At 36.9% G+C, this 18847-nt stretch overlaps 1 long non-coding RNA gene across 3 annotated transcripts in view; it reads right to left on the reverse strand.

Moving 5' to 3' along the window:
- Positions 1–2480: 2480 nt before the first annotated feature.
- LOC139126680 (uncharacterized) overlaps positions 2481–18847 on the reverse strand; it is a 36921-nt gene continuing 20554 nt past the window's right edge. For 2 of the 3 annotated variants that reach the window (XR_011550685.1, XR_011550684.1), the window contains exons 2-3: positions 3241–3345; positions 2481–2771 (exon numbers count right to left, since the gene is read on the reverse strand). This is a non-coding gene — a long non-coding RNA (uncharacterized lncRNA). Of the gene's footprint in view, positions 2772–3240; positions 3346–4214; positions 4236–18847 lie in introns of those variants that run through there. The other variant, XR_011550686.1, reaches the window with a different exon arrangement.

Raw genomic sequence — 18847 nt, forward strand, 5'->3', positions numbered from 1 at the left:
TAAAATTTTGGAGTTGCTGTAAGATATTCATCACATGGTAAATTCCTAACACTATTTGTCTTGATGTGTTCAAAGACAACCTGTTTGCATATTTTTGAAAGAAAAGAAGTGAAGAATATGGTATTTCATATCCTTTTTTTCAAAGTTACACTTTTGAGTTACCTTATGAGAGTCATCGCATGTCAAATTCCAAATTTTGTTGGGTTCTTGATATGGCCAAAAAGAATCCTCATGAGGAAACTCAAAAAGGTCTAATTTTGAAAAAAAATGTGGTACCATAACTTCACTTTTTATATCTCAAAAATATCCAGTTTGTCTTCGAACACACCAAACGCAACAGACCAAGTAGGAATTTACCATGTGTTGAACGTCAGGGGGTAACTTCACAATTACATTAATTCTGAAAAACATTGTACACACAGAAACTCAGAGTCAAGGTAATCTAACAATCTGAATGCAAAACAGCTATCATTATACATCTCCTACAACTGTTTCTTTGCTCTCCTCTCATATGCTATTGCCCTGCTTTTAACATGTGCCATTTCAGCAATTTCAAGTTTCTGTTGCTCAAAACATTTTTTTATTTGCTAAGCATTTTTCAGCTTCGGCCTTTGTGACTATTTTATTCTTTCTAATGTGTGACATGAAATGGCTGTCAATGGCGGCTTCTTCTGCTTCAGTTAAAATTTTGGAATTACCTCATGAGGTTCATCACGTTGTAAATTACTAACACTGTTGGTTTTGCAGTGTTCAATGACAAACCATTTGAACTTCTGAAATTATGAAAGATAAGTTGGTTTTGATGTTTTCAAAGACAAACTTTTTGTAACATTTTAGAAAAACGACAAGTAAAAAGTATGGTACTTCATGTAAACATTTTAGTTCAGAGTTAAAATTATTGAGTTACCTAATGAGGCTAACACTTGGTAATTAATTCCCAGCCCTGTTGTTTTGCTGTGTTCAAGGGCTAAGTGGTGGGATTTTGAAATTTTGAAAAATAACAGTTGAAAAGAATGGTACCTGTTGTAAACATTTTGTCAAGAATTAATATTATGGCATTACCTCATGAGGTTCTTCACATGGTAAATTCTGAATTCTGTTGCTTTTGATGTGTTTAAATACAAACAGTGGACATTTTTCAAAGCCAACAAATGTAGTATATGAAGAATATGGTACTTCATGTATTTTTACCCCCAAAATTATAATTTTGGAGTTACAACATGAGATAATCACATTATGAATTCCTATGTCTGCTGGTTTTGATGTGTTCAAATACACACTGTTTGGACATGTTAAATTAAAAGATAGAAAAAAAAATTAACAGTTTTCCAAGTTAAAATTATGGGAGTTACCTCAAGAGGTTCATCACATGGTAAATTCTCACATTTCTGGCCGCTGGGAGTGCGGGATCGACAGTGTGGGAAAAATTGATCCCACACTCTCAGAAACCGTCCCACACTCTGCAGTAAATACTACACGAGCTCTGATTGGATGATAAACAGTCTGTTTTGTTCCACGCGCAAAATGTTATCCAATGGCACGACGAGTAACACACAGACAGAACTACAAAGTAAGCAGGTCAAAGTACAGTGGCAAATGACAGACTTGTCACGATTTTGGAAAATGTTGTACATGTCCAATGTGAATTTAACGCATTTTGTGGTCATGTGAGAAAAAGAATCTCACACACCAAGGACCTGGGATCAGATTTCTCACACCAGTTGGGGATATTTTGTCTCACACGAGCCTGCGGCTCGTGTGTGAGACAAAATCTGATCCAAGGTCCTTGGGGGTGTGAGATTCTATCATTCCCAACTCTATTGGTTTTGCTGTGTTCAAAGACAACCTGTTGGACATTATTGAAAGATAACAAGTGAAGAGTATGGCACTTCAGATACTTTTTTTTCAAAGTTACAGTTTTTTCATTACCTCATTAGGTTCATCACATATAAAATTTCTAACTTTGTTGGTTTTGCTGTGTTCAAAGAGAAACTGTTGGGAATATTTGGAAGATAACAAGTTTAAGACTAATGGTGCTTCATGTTGACATTTTTTTCAAAGTTAAAATTTGGAGTTGCTGTAAGATATTCATCAGATGATAAATCCTAACACTGTTTGTTTTGATGTGCTTAAAACAACCATTTGCATATTTTTGAAAGAAAAGAAGTGAAGAATATGGTATTTAATATATTTTTTTTTCGAAGTTACACTTTTGGAGTTACCTTATGAGAGTCATTGCATGTCAAATTCCAAATTTTGTTGGGTTCTTGATAAGGCCAAAAAGAACCTTCATGAGGAAACTCCAAAAAGGCTAATTTCGAAAAGAAAAATATATATGGTACCATATCTTCACTTTTTATATCAGAAAAATGTCTCGTTTGTCTTCGAACACACCGAAAGCAACGGAGCTAGGAATTTACCATGTGGTTAACCTCATGGGTAACTCCACAATATTAACTCTGAAAAACATTTAATACAGAAACTCAGTGTCAAGGTAATCTAACAATCTGAAAGCAAAACAGCTATCATTATACGTCTTCTACAATTTTTTCTTTGCTTTCCTCTCATATGCTATTGCTCTGCTTTTTACATGCCGTTGCAGCAATTTCAAATTTCTGTTGCTGAGAACTTTCTCATTTGCTAAGCATACTGTTCAGCTTCGGCCTTTGTGACTGTTTAATTATCTCTGATGTGAGACATGAAATAGCTGTCAATGGCGGCTCCTTCTGCTTCAGTTCACGGTACTTACTGGCCAACAGGCTTTTTTCGAACTATAGTGAGGAAATATAGAGAAAATGGTTCATAAAATCAGGCCTTAACAAAATTCAAATATCTGTATTTCTCTGAAGAATGGGACCCTTCCTCACTAAAAAGTTGTAGGGGTCCTAGTGCGAAATAGGGAGTCTGTAAAGCAAAATTTGGGTTAACGCAATCCTACATAAATACAAACAAACCCCACAAGGCAGCTCAATATGCTGCACACCAGTATCTGTTTGTCTTTAGCTGATTTAACAGTTGTGGGGTCACAGGTTCATGTGGAAAGCTATTTTCCCCCTAGGTATTACACAAGGAAGACAATCAAATAATATTAAACTCTATGCTATGCACATGATGTTCTGTTGATCTACTGTTACATGCTCAAGGAACAGATTTGTGATGTCACCTTCATGGCAAGTCATCCAATAGATGTTTACTGGTTACAGGTACATATATGTCAGTATATCATTGACTATCACTGACCTTCAGAAGTTTCATCATGTTCACATTGCTTCTTGTTCTTTTCTGCAGAGGACTCCATATGACTCCCTGGGTGGATAGTGTTCCTTTGCATATTCTCACTCGCAACTAATAATCATAGGAAAGAGCACCATCATGTAAGACCATGCAACACATAATACTGAACTTGCTTTTTGCAGATAATTTGCACTAGCGAGCGGCTCTCTCTGTGGCCTCTCTGCTAGGTGACTGATGCCGTATGTTGTGGGTTCGGACCCGATTGAAAACTAGCCGTATACAAAGGATATTCAAGATGAAATCTTAATTTCTTATTGCCATCTTTCCGACAGTAATCATAAATATGTGAGAGAGATAAATCATGCTGTCACAAATTAATTTCCAATTATATGACTGCCACAGATTCTGTATATCCCTGTATTTTATGGAAGTATTTAGCGTCAATTGATATGTCAATCAATCAATCAATCTATCAATCAACCAATCAATCAATCAAAGCAATTTATAAGTGCTAGAATCAATTACACTGTTATTTTTGAAGGCACTGAAGTTAAAATACGTGAATTCTGTTACCATTGGAAGCAGATGGCACCTAGTCCTCACAAAGTAGAGCACAGGGCAGCACTTATTTTTTTTATCAAAGTTAACAGGCAGGCCACTACCTTTAATTGCTTGGTATTTTCAGTTTTTGTGGGTGTGTGTGGCAATGCCATTTTCTTGCTCTCCATAGTGAATTCCAACATACCCAGTTTTTTACAAGTCAACATATGTTGTGTCAATATATAGTTTCGTTGTTCTCATTTACAAATGCCATCAAATCTGGAATGATAATTTTTCAGACCTGATCTGTGTCAAGAAGATTAAAGCCCCAGTAACTCTTGAAAAACTTTCAAGGTGTATTGTCTCAGTTTTGTGTGTATTATAACAGTGGCCCTCGTTGTATTCTGCAAACAATTGCTTGATGTAATTTATCAACACACCCATTCTGTAGTAATCACCATTGTTATTGTTGAAGTCATTGTCAATGACATAGTCCCCATTCAGAATTGTGACATCAGTCTTCATAGAGCATTCAAATGAAGTCTGTATAATATACGGATAGTTTTCAATCGGATGCGAACCCACAACATACGGCATCAGTCGCCTAGCTGAGAGGCCTGAGACAGAACCAGTCGGCTAAATCTCCACTCCCAAAAAGAGTGGTTCAATAGCCGGCTAAGTTGTTACATTTTTCTGACTGAGACCTTTCAACACGTTGTAGAGTTCGTGAAGCACTCACGCTCGCATGCTCACTATCATACATCGCACATACACACTTTATCGAAGCGAAGAAACAAATTTCATCGCTTTAACTGGGCGAACAATAACCTCGGGGACAATTCTGTCCACCAGCAGTGTTACCGACCCAGGATAGAAAATACGGATAGTTTTCAATCGGATGCGAACCCACAACATACGGCATCAGTCGCCTAGCTGAGAGGCCTGAGACAGAACCAGTCGGCTAAATCTCCACTCCCAAAAAGAGTGGTTCAATAGCCGGCTATTGTACTGTGAATCCAGTGATTGTTTTCATGTCGAGGCATCAATAAATAAGTGTGATTGGATTGTATCATAAAATGTATGACACAGGTTAATATCCTTGTACCAATTTGAAAGAAATCAGTTGAGACGTATTGAGTTATGGCTAAAGGCATAAACAAATCATAACAAATGGCCAGCTGGCAGCTATCAATTGCATCATATGACAACAAAATTGAGAGGTACATGTATTACAAAGGTTTATGTCCTTGTACCATATTTGGAAGAAATCAGTTGAGGCATGTCTGAGTTATGGCTTAACCCTTTTCCTGCCAGACAGTATTAAGACTAAATATTACTTCCCCATCAGCCAAGTCAGTAAAAAGTGGTATTGAGCCAAAAACATGAAGTATTTTCACACACTTGGCTTGGTCTGTTATAGCATCTTTAGTAAAAAAAATAAAGTTTATAGTATTGATGTTTTCAACAGCTTTCAATTGATGTACAGTATTATGTTAAAATACGCCATATGTTGTGTTTCATTAATTTTAACCATCTTGACCTGATGGTGAAATATGGACTTGGCAGGAAAAGGGTTCTGACATGAAAAAATCGTAACAAAATGGCTGCCTGGTAACTCTATTGGGTCGTATCACAATAAATATCAACATGAACATGTATAACATAGGTCTATGTCGTTGTACCAACTTCAAAAGAAATCAGTTGAGACATGTTTGGGTTACGCTGTGGGTACGGCTGGAAACATGAAAAAATCGTAACAAAATGGCTGCCTGGAGGGCATATTGGATTGTATTTTAACAAAATAGAGATGCATATGTATGACATACATGTAGGTCCATGTCCCTGTACCAATTTTGAAAGATATCAGTTGAGACACACTGGGTTATGGCTCAAGACATGAAAAAATTGTAATGAAATGGCCACTGGGCGGCCATATTGGATTGTATCAGAAGAAAAATCTACAAGCATATGTACGACATAGGTTAATGTCCTTGCACCAAATTTGAAAGACATCAGTTGACACATGTCTTGGTTACGGCTCAAGACATGAAAAACTTGTAAAAAACTAGCTGCTAGGTGGCCATCTTGGGTCATATTGTGAAACTATTAAATCAACGTACATCTGTATGGAGTCTGGTGCTATACTTGTGCAAAGTTTGAAAGAAATTGACCAAGCCTTGTCTGAGATATCTGCGTGAACAGGGGAAGGCATGCATGTGCGCGGACTTACAGACGGAACTCAATCTATAAGTCCCTGGAGTTCGTTTGTGGGGACTAATTAATGAGGTATATGATAGTGTGCCATTAGGTGCCTTAACCTGCCATACCGGTATATGAACCATTTAGTCCTTTTAGTTATTTAATTATTCACATTTATGTGATATTAAGGGTAATGACCTTTGACCCCAGCATAATTGATGAGGTGTATGACAGTTCATCATAAGGTGCTATACCTACCAAATATGAACCATCTAGCCGTTTAAATTACCTAGTAATTCATATTTATGTGATATTTACGGTCAATGACCTTCAACCCCAGTTGACATATTGGCGAAATGGTTTGATCCAACGTTTCCGCACTCTCGAAGTTGGGTCCTTCATTTCATGCATAATAAGGGATTTCCTTCAAATGAAGGGCGCCCTCTCTTTAGTTTCGATGACCGTTACACCATGTTTCACGGCTAGAAAAATCGGCGAAAAACACTGCAAAAGGTTAGTATTTATGGAAATTTTCCATATCCTTGCCATTTATATTGCCTCCAGTCGTGACCTATGTAAATTTTTTCAACAATCAGGGCAAATCTTTTGTAGAAATCACCAGATACGATTTTTGTAGACATGTTGACCTCGCCTTATACAGCACTGCGTCGCTTGCGTTGGCAAGACATTTAATTTAATTTGCAACCAGGTTTGGTCGGATTTGAATCTCATGACTATGATTTTCTGCAAAGTTTTGGTGTTCAAAACGGACAAATATGAATTTAACACGCCTTTGAAATGAGGTCTGTTCGGTGTTGAATACCGTTAAATCCAATAAATATGGTGGCCATGCACACGCAAACAGCTTGAGACGCGTTGGTATCACATATCATTGCGTATTTTCAGTATCCCAGTTGTTGTAATCTTTTATTTTTTGAGCAAAATTTGTGATCAAGAATATATATAATGATGGTTTTGTTTGTTTAAGTATGATCCAGTTACCGAAATACATGTGTCTTTACATTTTGTTGCAGATATACTGTGGCTGATAACCTACCACAGCCCGTTCTGGCAATGGCACATGGCTTACAATATTCACCGGTATTTTGTACCTGTATCTATGTTTACTAACAGTTTGAGTTTATGGTAACGTTTGGCCACAAGAAATTCACGTACTTTGAAATCATTTGTCATAGTTTTGAAAAATAAGAATTAAATGTTTGAAAGAAATCTATTTTGTTGGAAAAAGGAGAGTGTTTGGATCCTTAGCCATATCAAGCAGTGCAAGTAAGGATGCTTTATTGAGAAGTTGCATAAACTACGGTATGCCATATGCCACAGAGCATGGAAGGTTGCCCCTGACAGAAGTAAAACTTGCGGCAGCAAGTCTTCTTAAATGGAGGGCAACTTAATAATATTACAGGCCAATCGCAAAAGTGGCATATTAAATTTTTTGCCAATTTTGTGACTCAAAGACTGCAATATGCAACAGCACAAAGGTTGAACCATGTGAATATTTCTTTGTCCCTGAAAAAACATCTAAACAGTGTACACAGAGCCTGGGAAATCTAAACAGTGTACACAGAGCCTGGGTCAAGATTTCAAAAGCTGTTTCACATTGTCAGAAACTCCATAGTCGAGGGGTTTTAAGTTTGAAACAGGATGCTCAGTGCACAAAAAACACATTCATTGTCAAAGAAATGATACTGTTGAAAAAGGATTGATGCAGTTATGTCATGGAAAGTAAAGTAACATTGGCCTGCTCTCTGATATTGAAATACGGTTGTCCAGACTTGGCCAGTATGTGCTAAAAAGATGCCACAAATTTGAAAAGCACCATGTAACTGTTGTGCTAGAAGGCAAAGAATTTATTCTTCCTTTAAAATCATCGCTTTCATGTGATATTCAGAAAAAGGTGGCCGACAGTCTCGGTTTACAGGAGACTACCATAGTTTTAAGTTATTCTCAGAAGACCAGCCATTGTATTGCTGTTTCAAGTCACACACATTGCACAAGAAAGTGCTTTTGATCAATATCTCTGGACTTGGAGATGTGAGGTCACATAAAGCAAAAACTCATCCAGATAAGAATAAGTGTGGTCCATGTGGTAAATGTGGGATAAAAAAACAAACAGATGGTACCATGTTGTGGAAAACCAGAGGAATATGTCCGAGCTGGTTAAAATCTAGGGGCATGAATGAACAGTATTGTTTCTGCAATGCGTGTCGCCTAGCTTTATATAGATAAAGAATTTTCTGGAAGAGATGGAGGGGATGATGAGAAAGCACCAATAATTGATGTCACAGAGGCCAATGGTTCTACTCCGGAATAAAAAGGACGCGATGCATACGCCGTTCTACATACTCAGAACGCCCAAATAATCACGTGATGCCGGTACAAACAAACCCACATGTGTACTGAACGCGTATAGAAATACACGTACGTCTGTGCGCGTTTGCGCACATGGCTTTGTTTGTACCGTGGTCGATTCGAATTCCGGGTTTGGCCTATTGTTTAATCTGTACTTTAACTGGCCCAGGTTTACACTCCACTGATGTTGATGACAAAAACCTCTTTCTCACACAGTTTAATCTCTACTCCAGTGATATCGATACTTCCGTTCCTGACATAGTGTGTCTTTGTCCAGAACACTTCAATACATGGATGGAAAAAAACTGAAAATACTGCAGCATGCCAGATTGTAGAAAGCGCATTACATCGAATGTGCGGTTTCCGTCAAATGTTGACTTAATCAATGGCTTCTCCCATGATCATGGTGACTACATGAATTTTAGTTTTGATGGAAAAAGTCAACTGTGTGGAAAATGTTACATGCAACTTTACCATATTGTTGAAAAATGAAAAAAAACATCAAGTGCAATCTCTCAAGACTTATAATGACCTTTAGCAAGTCATTGAAGACATTGCCTCCAGTATCAAAAATACAACTGATATCACTGATATAGCCCTGAACAAAAGTCACTTTTTATTGCGCTAAAATTATTAGAAAAGAGTCTGTCCTTCTTCAAGAGGCTAGAGGCTATGTTTTTCTTATAACCTCGGTGGTCTTTAATGCTCATACAGAGACTAAATAGAATTTAAACCAGCAACCTAAGGCGTCGGTGTTTTTCAATGTATTTTGGAAGCTGAATTTGTCGATGTCAATCTCGCTCCCATTGCTTCTTGACAGTCATTTTAGAATGGGAAAATTCACAAACAGAGAGGTTACAATGGTCGCCACGGACAAGTAACTTTTGGCTTATTGACCTGAAAATTAAGTCAGTGTTCATTGAAAATTCAAAGACTGGACCCGTTGACATCTAAGCTTGCTCATGACTTTCATTGCATGCGGTCTTGCCACGATGCCATCCACTGTCACTCAACAAGTTAACATTGAAGAGTACGTTTTAGTAAAAGTCCCATTTTTGTGGTGATTTTTCACCACTGCACTTTATTTTTACCTTATTATAAACGCTCATACAAAGCACAAAAGCCGCTGTGTGTTTCTTTTTTTTACCGTATCGACAGTCAATGCAATGAACTTTGGTGAACGTACGCTCCACCAGCTGAACAGCTTTTTCATATGCAAAATCAGCGTACGGTATTTAACCGGTGGTATTGTTTGAATTGCATTTTATTGGAAGTGATTATATGATTCTTTTCATCAATTCTTCATGCAATTTTACGAAAAAATCTTATGGAAATGTTCACAATGACATAATATGATACCGTGTTCCCTCGCTAGAAAATCGCTCTCGTGAATTCGATTTCTAGGTAATTACTTTTTTCCACTTGTCCCGTAGGGCAATTGGCATCGGAGGTTCAATTGCCCGAACGTGACTTTCCCTTGCCCTGGGCAATCGGACAACCCTTAGTGTCTTTCCCTACCCTTGTAACTTACGATTTTTTGAGTGAACCCATCTCAGATTCCTCCGACCTCCCCCCCGGGCAATAAATAATGACGGCTCCCTAATTACCCTACGCAACTCTTTTGGCATGATTTGTTCAAAGTCTAAGGCCAGAGATACCATGAATAGGACAGTTTTGAGTACCCCACAAGGAAAACTTTGCCGGTTGCTTCACCCCAGATAGTTTTGTCATAACAAGTCTTGAAAATATTGATGTAGGTCAACCCAATGTCAGTCCACTTCACTGTTTTAGTGTTTTGCAATAGCTGCACATCCTGTACTCAGAAAACTAGCCCATCAGGGCAGTTTAAAGCAAGATCCTACAAGTCTAGCTGTGTTGAAATAGCTAGAACTTGTGATAAGAAATTATACTGCTGTCTTGCTTGGCAGCTAGTGATGAGACACGTATTTTGAGAAAATATTGCCAAGCGATGAACAAAACATCTTGTTGACCATTGATTTTTTTTACTTTTTTGAAAGGTCACAAAAGGTCAAACTCAGTACAGTACCTGGTGATTACGCAGAGCTGCTCTGTCTATGCTATGCCCTGAAATGTCCTGTTCAGATATATATACCCATGACAAATGCTATTGTACACATTTGGCTCAAAGTATCAGAATGTTGAACCTTTTCGAATCATTTGACAAGGGGATGGTCTGTATTCATTGCTTTTACACACAGAATGGCTTGATAGTGACTAGGACCTCTGTGACCTTGACAATGAAAATATGCCCTTAAATCCATGGTATCAGGCTAATGCCAGATTGGCTGGACTGCAGGTGATACAAAGTAAAATGAATGAGATTTTTTGTGTGAGATATTGTTTCCCTGAGCACAGAGGTTGTTTTGCTTATATCTCTCTTTACATGGCTTCCGTAGCAGTAATTGGCAACTGAGAATGGCATCAATCAAGCAGCTAGCCCCTTTGTATCATGCTTTTGATTGGTCAACCTAGTATCTTCGTCTCCTACCAAGGCATCTCCATGATTTGCTGCAAGCACCATCTTGCATCCTAGATCACCTGCAGTCTGGGGGATTTACAACAAGCATAACTGGCTTCAGCTGGAGAGAGCTGCACTTGATGAAGCCCATGAACAACTTATCAATTTAAGTGTCAAAACTGCAGTTCATAAGCCCTCTCCTGAATTGCTTGACAACATGGCAAAGTATTTACCTTTCAGGGCTTCATGCCTTAAAAATCTGCATTCTGAAATACCCCCGAAAAGAGTGGCAAAAGTGTACAGATACAGATAAATGCAGAAGGGAATGAGGGAGACTGATGAAGGGTTGTGCCGAGTGTATTATAAACAAGCGACCTAGCGGCCGATATAGCTCCGCTGTGTTTATGTAGAGAATAACTATTTTTTACACATGTTGATGAGGAAGGTGGAAATCTTTGATAGCTCAATGCAGAGGCCAGAAAAAAGTGGCTAAAATAAGCTGCAAAAATATACAATTGAAGATTTAATCATACTTTGAATATATCACATCGGATCATCCCTAAGAACATGTCAACCAAAGCTATCTGATGAGTAGTTTTTTGAGAATAAAATTTTCTGACCAAAAATGGCAACAATTGCCCCAAAAAATGAAATTGCAGATTTCATCATAATTTCAAGAGATCAAATTTAGTTCATAACTTTATCTATAGAAACCTGTATACCAAATTTCAAAGCTGTTAGACCAGTACTTTTTGTGAGAAACACATTTTTTGACCAAAAACGGAAAAAATTGCCCCAAAAAATCAAAATTGCAGATTTCATCATTATTTTTTAATAAATATCATTTAGTTCATCTATAGAAACCTGTATACCAAATTTCAAAGCTATCGGATGAGTAGTTTTGGAAATACACGTTTTGACCAAAAATGGCAAAAATTGCCCCCAAAATACAAAATTACAGATTTCATCAGAAATTCATTATATATTACTGAACTCATCTGTAGAAACCTGTATGCCAAATTTCAAAGCTATCAGACCAGTAATTTTTGAGAAACACATTTTTTGACCAAAAATGGCAAAAATTGCCCCAAAATTACAAAATTGCAGATTTCATCATAATTTCAACAAATATCATTAAGGTGATCTGTAAAAACCTGTATACCAAATTGCAAAGCTATCAGATGAGTAGTTTTTGGAAATACACATTTTTTGACCAAAAATGACAAAATTGCCCCAAAAATACAAAATTGCAGATTTCATCACAATTTCAATAAATATCATGTAGTTTATCTGTAGGAACCTGTATACCAAATTTCAAAGCTATCAAATAAATAGTTTTGGAAATACACATTTTTTGACCAAAAATTGCAAAAATTGCCCCAAAAATACAAAATTTCAGATTTCATCAGAAATTCAATATATATTACTCAGTTCATCTATACAAAAGTGTATACCAAATTTCAAAAGTATTAGACCAGTACTTTTGAGAAATACATTTTTGACCAAAAATGGCAAAAATTGCCTTAAAAATGCAATTTTGCATATTTCTGCACAATTTGAACAAATCTGAAATAGATCATCCCTAGGGACATATGTACCAAATATCAAAGCTATCTGACTGGTAGTTTTGAAGAAGAAGATTTTTAAAGATATTTTTACCAAAAATGACAAAAATTGCCTTAAAAATACAAATATGCAAATTTCACCATAATTTGAACAAATCTGACTGAAGTTACCCTAAGTAAACTGCATATCAAATTTCAAAGCAATCGGACAAGCGGTTTCAGAGAAGAAGATTTTTTTACCAAAAACACCAAAAATGCCCCAAAAATACAAATATGCAAATTTCACCACGATTTGAACAAACTTAAGTGTGGTCACCCCAAGTGAACTGCATATAAAATTTCAAAGCGATTGGACTTGCAGTTTCAGAGGAGAAGGCAATTGTTGACGGACGACGACGACGGACGACGACGATGGACGACGGACGACGACGGAAAATCAACTATTTGATAAGCTCTGCGTCGCTGACAGCGGAGCTAAAAAATCTGTGAGAGCTCTGTTTTTGCTGCAACCCCTGAAAAAAATCTTTGGAAAAGTTGTTCAGGAAGACTTGATGACATTTTATGAAGTAGGTCAAAGAGCTCTAGCAGACTACATCTCTACTAGGCTTTTACATAAACCTAGTACAGAAGCTCCTGTGAGGAGGAGAAAATTAAAAACATTTTCAGGAAGGTTGTAGTAAAAAGGAGAACACGTACAGCTGATGCTGACAAAAAAAAGTTGACGCCTGTTTAAAAAGGCAAATTGCTCACTCAATAAAATCTGGTGTGCCATAGAAGGCTTTGTGCAATTTATTCCCCTCCCACGTGCAATCTGTGATGCAGATGGGTCTATGCACCATCAAAGCTCAAAATCAAACACAACTTAAGTATTACAAAAAAGATATGACACATGCAGCATCATAAGTGAGGCACTGCCTGAGAATTGGACAGCTGAAATGGTAATACTTGAAGGTATGTTTTGATTCAGTGTGCGCCAATAAGACAGTGTTTTTGCTAAGGTTGGGGAAAAGAGGTAAATGATTTGGGAACCCCGGTAGCAATTCTGTGTCCCCTGATCTGATTGCAATGATACCAAGAGGAACCCCGGTAACATTTACTGGGGTACCAGCCTTAACAAAAACACTGTAAGATCCCATCATCAAACATTCAAAGACTACTTAATCTATACCATAAGGGACTGGACGTAAATTAGCAGGGAGGAGGGCCAGGGGGATTTGGGGAGGGTCACAATTTTTGAATCCTCTAAGGGGGGACACAAATTTTTGGGCTTGTTGTCGGTGCACTAAAAGAAGAAAAAAAATGTTTGTGTAGGCAATTATGGTCACATGACATCACTCACACACTGCCTCTTACTTTTTATTAAGTGCTCATTCCCAACTCGCTGTGTATCTCTTCCCCACCATTATCTTAAACAGGATTGTCTCTCTTGTTGCCATTCTTATCGCCATTAAGTTTATAGCAAATCCAATCTATTGTTTCACAGCTGACCCACCATATTAAAAGGATATTATGATTCATGGCATTCTGGCTGCACATTGTACCATGTAGTGGTTTTGTTAATAAACACTGGACAGTGTTTTTGCTAAGGTTGGGGAACAATGGGAACCCTGGATAAATTTCTGTTGTCCTCTAGTAAGACTGCACAGATATACCAAGGCTAACCCTGGTAAAATGACTGGGGAACCCTGGTAACATTTACCTATAGGTACCGCCCTTAACAAAAACACTGCTGGATATTACCACAATATCTTACATTGTTCTACTGATGTAGTCAATCTTGAACCTCTATTTGACAATATTATTTCTCATTCCACTTTTGTTGATCAACAAAAGTTCCCTCTCTTGCATAAGTCACTTCCCTTTAAAGTTTAAGGCCAAGCTCCACCCTGCATCAGTCACTTTTTAGGTACATGAATTTTAGTTTTTAGAGATACTATCGTTTGAAATTAAGAGCAAGCTTTGGTGTGATAATTGATAATTTTGATTCTAGAAAAATGTTTAGTATACTTAAATATTTAGGTACAGTCATCTGATTGGTATGGCTACTTGTGGCATTTTTCAAGTTTATATTGGCTTTACTACGTGGGTACTATCTTTGGAATGGATAGTGTTCATTTGTGTTGTTGATGGCAGGATATATGACATTTGTTGAAATTTAATGTGGGTAATTTATACAGTGAATTAGCCATGTTGATCACTATTCAGATTGAACTTGGTTAAATATGGTGAAATCCCAATGTCATTTCAGAATATGGAGACTTGATTGATCATGAAATAGTGTTTGCCACTTCTGTGTCAAATCAGGATCAGTCTAATCCTCTCTTATCTAGGCTGCTCTCTGTGATATGTTTAAATGCAAAGAAACGAGGCACAAAAAATTGACAAAAGAAGACTTGATTATCATGAAATAGTGTTTGCCACTTCTGTGTCAAATCAGGATCAGTCTATCCTCTCTTATCTAGGCTGTGCTTTCTGTGATATGTTTAAATGCAAAGAAATGAGGCACAAAAAATTGACAAAGTATTTTCAATGTTAAAACATCATAATTTCACACTATAGCATTCAATCTATTACGATACTTTGAATTGTTTGCTTAAAATATTGCATGAATAGGAATAGCCTTTCTGTTGACCTTTCCCCACAAACAGGGCAACATGAACAAAACTTTCATTGTCTACTCGAACACATAGTACATTTTGTAAAATTGGATTTGATATGAGTGCAATGAGCACATGTACATGTATTTTCAGTTCTCTGACTACACAGGTCTATTGGAAATATAATAAATTCAGTGAATAATGGGGTCATGCACACACATGTAGTTGTATATCTGTACCAGGAATACATTTTAAACATACTTTCCATTATTTCCTCCCCACGTAGAGATTAAACTGCTCAATATATTGTACATTGAACAAATTATATTGCTGTGGAGATCAATATGTCACATCGTGTTTCTGCAGTATTCCCTCAATGGTCAACGTGATACATTCCAAAATTATGAATTTCACTAATATTTTGATAAATGTTAAATTATAATTCATAAGAAAAAATGGCAGGCACAATTGTGCATTAATATAAAAGAAACATTTGAAGAACATTATTTATTACAATCATTCTTAGTGGAGTATAAGTGTGCTCTACTCCATTATAAGCCAATTTGGGCATTCATTATATGAATTGTTGGACAGCCTATTGAATCACAGCATTCCACATCTGCACTTCAAAGCCAAAGTGAAAGGGCACATATTTACTGCCTACTTTACATGATATATGCCATTGACTTGGTGTAGCAGTCTAAGCCCTAGGAGAATGGTTAGGGTATTCAGCTATTGGCTGCTTTGATTGCCTCCAACAATGGCATACTCATCACACACAGGTGCAACCACAATCGCAACGTAAAGGCCTATGCACCCAGTAGGGAGAGCTCTTCTGGGTAAGTACATGTAGCCTTCGCGTAGCGACAGTGGTGCACATACGGTACAACTGTATCCTCCTAGCATAGGGCAATATTGCTGTTGTACCTCAATATTTGGACTGGTGTTTAGGTAGGACGTCAACTTGATCAAATCCTAAAAACTAAAAGCTTAAATTTGAAAAAAGGCAAAACCTTCAGCTTCGAAACTGCAGCTACGTAAGGCAATATATGATACCACGGTACTACCAAAAGAGTGTGGTAGCTCCTAGCTTTGCTTGGCAGGGCTGTGCGTTAATTACCAGCGTTATACTTTACTTTATTGCTCAACAACACACTTAAGGAGTGTGGTAAGCAGAAATTGCAAAACTCACCAAACACTGGATGAAGCTGCTGCTGGGAGAGGAAATAAAGTCCAAATATACGGCCTGTGGTAGGAGGCTGTATAACGCCGAACACACAACTTGATCCTTAATATATTTTTCATAAACCAAGAAGTCAATCATTTAAACATACAGACCTTTATTTCCTGAAAATGATAGGCTAAAATGTACAGTGTACGTCCAGAGAACTTCTTGGTACAGCGCGACACTTGTAAACAAACTTGAATGCGTTGAAGCTATTTGTATATATATACAGAATGATGTTCACAGTCACACTTGGAAGTTGTGACAATTTAGTCCAGTTGTAAGTGAAACATATTTATGAAAATCATCATTAAATTAAGTACTTTCAATACTTAGACCCTCAAATCAATTTTGACAGTCAGGAAGAACAGACAGAAATAATTGAGTGAAATTAATGACTTGTATGACGAATCTCTGACTTAAAATAATGTAAAAGTTACTGGCATTTTCCAGAATACAATTGTACGTACCAAGCTTGCAGGTCAAGTCCAGAGGGTCAAGTATGATATCAAATAGGCCCAGAAGAAAGCTTTTAAATAGCTTTGAAACAAGCAGACTGCCAATCTTGTTAAGCAGTCATGATCTAGTACAAAGACTTTAAATTTTTTCACATAATGCTATGCTTGGTGTCTGCCTCCATGGTGTACAACATACTGGTACATGATTCGGCGTCACTCATCAGAGGACTGCACTTTCATTGAAAATATTTGTGAGTTCACATGGTGGTGTAATCTTACATCCTGTTCAGAAATTGGCTAATATTATGATACTTTGGACAAAGCTATTTTTGTCAACATTTTACAGTACTGTCTGTCAATGCACCAATTTTAAAAAAATATTCATTGCCACCATTTAATACTTCAATAGTGTAATGGTCATGCTGCTTGACACTTGAATTACAAGAATCTGTACTAGATATGTTCCAAGTTAAAGGGACAAAGTTGCTCATTTTTGACATTATTTTGCCATTTAAATTTCTTTTGATGGATTATTCTCACTGAAATATGCTCACTCTCTGGTTATTGCAATTCAATTTTCATCTTTAATAAGACACATTAACATGTGAATTAACTATGTTAAAATTTTTGGTAAATACCTTCCATGCATGCATATGAGTTGAGCTGTGACAACCAGAGATTGCAGTTCAGCCTATTTCAGTGAGCAGCAGAAAAGCATATATACAACAGAAATTAAAAGGACCAAAATTTGGTCAAAAATGAGTGACTTTGTCCCTTTAATGGCCAATATGAAAATGGATAAAATTCCATGTTTGCTGTTTTGTTATTTTTGCCTGTCAGTCACTGTTATTTTTAACAATGGTGTGGACAAGATGTTGGTTTTGTTGTTTACTTTGCAGTTCTGAGTTACATAAATGCATAAGATTTCAGAATTTTTCAGTATTAGCTGCTGTATTTTAGCATGATATGCTCTGTATTGATTCAGTTTGTCAGCCTAGCCTGATGACACTTGAGCAGTGGTGTCATTATTTGTGTCCAGTGAAGTCTTAAACTGTTTTTTTTTTTTGTGGTTTGTTCCACATTTACAAGTGTGCTGACAACATGGAAAATTGAGAATTTCATCAAACTTGTGCAGTAAATCAAACAATGAATTAATTTAATCATAGAGTGTTTCCTATGGTGTTCCCCAGAACAATCCGCCCCTACCAAATGGAAATAAGAATACCAGTACTCATTTATCTGGTGATTGTTTACTAAGTTTAAACAGTGTAAGAGTTAAACAGTATATTAAACCATTATCATAACAATCAAAATGCATATTGTGTAGGCAGAGAAATCAGGGTTTCCCTTTTATTAAAAGTACTTATCTATAGCATAGAATTATCCAGATTTTTGTCTACAAGATTAGTTTTACCCATGCTGGTCAAATGTGACTGACACATCATTGAAAGTATTCTTAGGTAAGGCTGACATCCATATCTAGACTTGTTCTTGTCACAAGCAGAAGCAAATAAAAAAATTTGCTGACATCCCTTGCTGGTGTCCATCTATTTTGCCGTGTGTTGTAAATCCCCAACTAAATTTTTGAACGTTGAAGATCCGATCAATTTGTAATATTATATTTTTTGAAACTTTACCAAGTCCTAAAGACTTGGAAAGAGCGCGTAGAGATGGTAAAGCAAAAAAAATGTACAGCATATATGAATCAATTGACCTGCAAACAGTACTTCCAAAAGAAAATTGGATGTTTTTTTTGGTGACGAAAAACTAAGCGGTTATTGGGAATTTTCTGTGTGAAGAAATTCCAGACTTTCTGAAGCCCTACCTTGGAGTTGACAAGGAGTTTGTCATTGCAGGGGGTTTTGATGGGCAAAAGAAAGACAAAGCAATAATTGTGAGTGGAAATTACCCTTCTCATGAATACCCTGCATATTTTTCAAATCATGAAGAAACTGATACACGTATATGGCGCCATGTCCCTGTTTCAGTAAAAAAGAACATACTTATATACTCGCCAGATACAGATGTTTACCACATCGGATTACCTCTGATGGCATCTGAGCTATCAGACAGAAACATCTTTATACAGCTCAGTGCATGTGCAGATGATCAGTCATATGTACATTTAAATAAATTAATTAAAGCCTTAGCAAATGATCCAGATCTTGCTTAAATTGATC

Source organism: Ptychodera flava, unplaced genomic scaffold (genome assembly GCF_041260155.1).
Source record: "Ptychodera flava strain L36383 unplaced genomic scaffold, AS_Pfla_20210202 Scaffold_118__1_contigs__length_203095_pilon, whole genome shotgun sequence".
In the NCBI taxonomy this organism is placed as follows: Eukaryota; Metazoa; Hemichordata; class Enteropneusta; family Ptychoderidae; genus Ptychodera; species Ptychodera flava.